This window comes from Alnus glutinosa, chromosome 9 (genome assembly GCF_958979055.1).
Source record: "Alnus glutinosa chromosome 9, dhAlnGlut1.1, whole genome shotgun sequence".
Classification (NCBI taxonomy): domain Eukaryota; kingdom Viridiplantae; phylum Streptophyta; class Magnoliopsida; order Fagales; family Betulaceae; genus Alnus; species Alnus glutinosa.
The window spans coordinates 2,814,263-2,819,792 of record NC_084894.1 but is presented as its reverse complement, the minus strand read 5'-3'; the positions used below and the strand labels follow the sequence as shown (position 1 = coordinate 2,819,792).

General features: G+C 37.4%; 1 pseudogene; it reads left to right on the top strand.

Moving 5' to 3' along the window:
• The first annotated feature begins 993 nt into the window (after positions 1 to 993).
• On the top strand, positions 994 to 4,422 carry LOC133877691 (tyrosine-sulfated glycopeptide receptor 1-like; annotated as a pseudogene).
• The last annotated feature ends 1,108 nt before the right edge of the window (positions 4,423 to 5,530 follow it).

The window sequence follows — 5,530 nt, the reverse complement described above, 5'->3', positions numbered from 1 at the left end:
TTTAAATAGCAAAAAATTGAATTTTTTTTAAAAACATAAAATTTTAAAGGCTAATTTGTGATTTTAAAGGTCAAACTACAATTTTACCAAATAATTAACTGTGCCTTTAAGAATTTTTTTTTTTTAAATTACACATTTTAAAATCCTACTTTTAAAAGGTTACGATGTGAAAACCCTTGGGTGTGTTTTTTAAAAGTCATAAATTAAATAGGATACATTTTAGCGATGTTGGAATTTGATAGTTCTCTTGGGAGGCGTGGCAGCATGACGTAGATTGCACTAACCAAACCAATTCCATGCATAGCTGGCGAAACCTTGCTGCAGCCTGCACCAATTAAGACCTCAAATCAGTGAATAAAAGAAGAATTCTTTGACTTGAAAATTTGTCCGTTGGTTTACCAGAATTACAACAAAAGAGTCCATCGGTTTGTCGTTGTCAGAATAAATAAATTGCATACAACTTTTCTATGATTCATACTAATTTTCAACAACATGACTCGGCAAAAACCATCTCAAATGGCTCCAACCATACCACTAGCAAAAACGAAAGAGGTAGCCTGTTTGGTTGCTGTTTCAGAAACAGGTTTTCTGTTTTCAAAACAGTGAAACACGTTTCAAATGTGATTAGGCCGCTTGGGTAAATGTTTTGAAAACAAAAACAAGTGAAAACAAAAACCAGGAAAAACACAAAATATGGAAACATCTTTAAGATGTTTTCAAAAACGGTTTTCTGTTTTCTTAAGAAAACACGGAGAACACAACAACCAACTTAAGTGCACAGTAAATAATACAATCTCAGATCGTGGGTTCGAAACTTCAAAGGTATTTTTCATCCTTCTTCTCCAGTTCTCCTTCACTCCCACGCCCAGTCGCTTATCTCTGAAAGCCCAACCTCGAGCTTAGAGACCAGTACTGTTTCACTTGTTCACACATTCCTAAAATCTGAAAAGCCCCCCAAAATGCAAACGGTTGTCCTAGAATTTTGAAGCTATGATGGTACGGATTCAACAACAACAGCAACTCTCTCTGCGAAACCATTCCACCGTCGTTGCCTCTGATGCTCAGGTACTTTTCGACCTCCACTCCTTTCCTGCTCTATCATCTCCACTTAGACAGATCACTCCATGTGTCTCGTCCCCTCCACTGGAAACGCCAGGACGAATAGCAGCTGACCCGACCCGAACTGGTTGATCGGATTTCTCGCTTCGTCGTCCTCTGACGGTTCGATGCCCTCGACGACCTTTCCTTCGAGCTTTCGGGCGTGCTATTGGAACGAATTGGTCGATCTCTGTAGAAACAATTACTCGGCGTTTGTTGTTTGGGATGAGCTCGTTAGAGTTTATGCGGAATTCACGTTTTCGCTCACTGTTTTTGATATGATTTTGATTCTTTGAAGGTCTATGCTGAGAAGGTTGAAGTTGTCCTGTTCTAAGGGCATGTGGCAGTTGATGAAGTGGTAGCAGTGGGGGTGTGTTCCAGCTGGAGCACTCTCCACTCTCCTCCTCTCTCGTTTATCTCTCTTGTCACTCTCTCATGTTCATTAAATCTTAGTGGAAAGAAGAGAAGGACATCCCCCAATAACTTGATGCTACTAATGTCTTTTTTTTTTTTTTTTAGAAATTGATGCTATGATGTTGAGAATGGTGTTGATCTCTTATACTTGAAAAGGCTGAGAAGGTGAAAAAATAAAACATTGAAAACAAAAAATATGTAAAATTTATAAATATATTTTATTTTTATTTTTTCTTCAAAAGTGAAAACTGTTTTGAAAATAGTTGTCCAAACGCCTTAATCATTGTTTTCTATTTTCAAGAACTGTTTCTGGAAACAATTTGCCAAACACTTTTTTAATGAAAAAACAACAAAAACCGGTTTTCTGATTTTGTTCTCGAAAACAGTTCTCAAAAACAAAAACAAAAACCAATTTGCCAAACAAGCTCGTAACATCTCATCTCTAACCAAAATAGTTCTTCGTTATATATACTTGCAATTTTGGCAAACTTATGTGCATCATTTTTCTCTTGCTTCTTCTGCAAATTTGCCTTCCATTCTTTAAGTTGGCCCAAAAAATAGGTACCAATTTATCATGCTTCTTCTAGTATGAGTTATCAAACAAGAACCATGCCCGACTTGATGCCTCCTCATCTCCTCTTTACCTTGTCTCTCTTTGGTATTTTCTCCACGAATCATGCTTGCACCCAAATAGACCGCAACTCTCTCTCGTCCTTAGCCTCCAACTGATTGTTGCCAGTGGGAAGGCATTTCTTGTGATCATAAACGTCAAGTCACCTATATTTGGTTACCTTCTATAGGCCTCACCGGGAGTATATCTCCCTCTCTTGGAAACCTCACACAACTTTCCCACCTCAATCTCTCTCACAACTCACTTTTAGGGCCTCTCCCTAAGGGATTGTTTTCGTCCTTGAATCAACTCAAGGTCATTGATTTGAGCTACAACGGTCTATTTGGAGATATATCTGGCTGGCCTGCCTCCATTCAAATTGTTGACGTATCTAGCAATCACTTCAGCGAGACAATCCAGTCTTCATCCCTTCAAAGAGCATGGAGGTTAATCAAACTCAATGTCAGCAACAATAGTTTCATGGGCGCTATTCCTTCATTTCCTTGCGTCAATTCTACCATTGTTAAGCTCCTCGATTTCTCCCATAATCTTCATAGTGGCCTTATTCCTAGTGGACTAGGGGCATGTTCCAAACTAAAGATTTTTCGGGCAGGTTTTAATTCTCTCTCCGGTCCGCTTCCTCGCGATATATACAATGCGACGAGGTTAGAAGAAATCTCATTACCTTCTAATGATCTTTCAGGACCCATTAGCAGTGACATTGTGAACCTTGTCAAACTCACTAACCTTGAATTATATGTCAATAAATTGAGTGGCAAGCTCCCTGAGAATATTGGAAAGCTTTCCAAATTGAAGTTCCTAATCCCTCATTCAAACTCCTTAACAGGTTCTCTGCCCCATCTTTGATGAATTGCACAAATCTCATACAACTGATTTTACGGATCAATCTCTTTGAGGGAGATGTGTCTTTCTTTAATTTCTCTGGTCTTCATCAACTTACTGTAATTGACCTTAGGGCCAATAACTTCTTAGGTAACTTGCCAGTAAGCCTCTACTCATGCAAGTCCCTGATTGCGGTCCGATTAGCCCGAAACCAACTAGAGGGACAAGTCCAACCCGAGGTGCTTCAATTGAAATTCTTATCTTTCATTTACCTTGCTTACAACAGGCTAACCAATATCACAAACGCAATCAAGATTCTGACTCGTTGCAAGACACTCACAATAGTCCTCCTTGGAAGAAATTTTCTACATGAGGCAATACCAGTTGATGGCACTATAGTTGGTTCTGATGGATTTGAAAATCTTCAAGTTTTGAGCCTTAGTGAATCCCAACTCACAGGTCAATTGGCTATATGGTTATCTAAGCTCAAGAAGGTAGAAGTCTTGAACCTATATTCAAATCGTTTCACGGGTTCAATTCCCAGTTGGTTGTCAACTCTTCTAAGGCTCTTCCAATTAGACCTATCTGATAACCTTATTTCAGGTGAATTCCTGAAACAACTTTGTTCATTGCCAGCATTAATGTCACCAAAGGCTCTAGATAACAATAATTATTTGGATTTACCAATTTTTGTCACAATAGCAAGTACTATCCAATACAATTTTTTCTCAAACCTGCGACCAGCAATATTATTACTTGGATACAACAGTCTTAGTGGCAACATCCCCGTTGAGATTAGTCGTTCGAAGATGCTTCATTATCTGAATTTGAGTCATAACAACTTCTCAGGCAACATTCCAGACCAACTGTCTCAGGTCACAAACTTGGAAGGATTAGACCTCTCTACGAATCAGTTGTTCGGAAAAATTCCGGCATCACTAAGTAGTCTTAACTTCTTGTCTCATTTTAGTGTTGCAAACAACAATTTGCATGGACCAATACCATAAGGCACTCAACTTCAGAGCTTTGATGTCTCTGCATATGAGGGCAACCCTGGACTCTGTGGCCCCCCACTTCCACATGAGTGTGCCCATATTGTTAGCAACAACAAAGACTTTCATGACGACTACAACGGGCATAGAATCCCATGGTTTCACATTACTGTGGTTCTTGGCTTCATTATAGGTTGTTGGGGAGTTTGTGGTCCATTGGTCATTAGTTATAAGTGGAGAGTTGCATATTTCCGATTCATGGACCACGTAAAAGATAGGTGTATAATCCTATTCTTTAAAATTGCATATTAGTTGCTTTAGAGTCTGTTTTCAATTGGTTGCTTTACGGTTAGTCATCAATTTTGGTTTCTCAAGTTTTAATTTGAGCAATTTAAGGGAAAGCTTGTTGTATTCTTGATACTATGTTGTTTTTTTAGCGGCTGTTTTGGTTTTAGTAGTTGTTGTTTGTATGTAAGTGTTGTTGTTATGCTGTTTTGTTGTAGTTGTTTGGTGCAGCAATAGGTTCTGCTGCATTTTGTGTTCTGTTGTAAGTTATGCCAGTTTGTAGCATTTCTTGTGTTTGGTGTGCTTCTAGTTGGATGTGTTCCAGTTTTCACTTTAGGGGTGTATTCTTTTTTTGGGTTATTTATAAAGCTTTAATTTATCAAAAAAAAAAAAAAAAAAAGTTGCGTTCAATGTGATTCCCTAGTCCTCACCTTCAATTGTCTATGGGGTTTTGAATTTCGGAATTGAAAAGCTTGCTGTTATTTTTGATGTAGGGTAAAGTTTGATAAATTCAAGATTATTCACCGTAAAGAATTGATTAGGTCGAGGAGAGTTACTACACCTATACCTGATGAAACTATATGCATGATCCTTTGCATTTGGACCATAATGAAACGATTCAAACTGAAATGGTGAATCCAAACGCGTTCTCATCTCAAGTTTAGTTGAGCTTTCTAAAGTTATCGAAATAAATAAATGGGTAAAGTATACTTAGCCTTCTTTAACTACTATTTACACATTCTCTAAGCTACCACGTACCAACGGTGACACACAGGCTCCGAGGCTCCTTAAACTACCAATTGTTGGTTAAACAAGCTCTTCAATCCACCCAACTCGTTAAAATGGACGGAATCTCATTGTCATGTCATAAATGTGCATTTTTTAGACCTAATATGACGATCGCATATTTAGGTATTCGCGATTGCAAACATTTTTTTTTTTTTTTTGGATGAATAAACACAACAGTTCCAGAACAGTGGGATTAAAATCTCACTATGAAAATATTCAAATATCTTATAATTTTCTACTATGAGAGTGAAGCAAGGAATAATGATGGTTTCCACTAAAGCAATTGACTTGGAAATACTACACTACTCTATTTCCTAAATGACTATGTTTTGAGCATCACGAACATCTTGTCTTATTTGACAAGCAATACAAAAATTTTCAACTTTATTTTCACAATTTTTTAAAAAATTCAACACTGAAATATTTTATTTTATTTTTCCACCTTTTATATCACATCAATAATTTTTTTATTATTATTCAAATAAAAAAATTCACTACA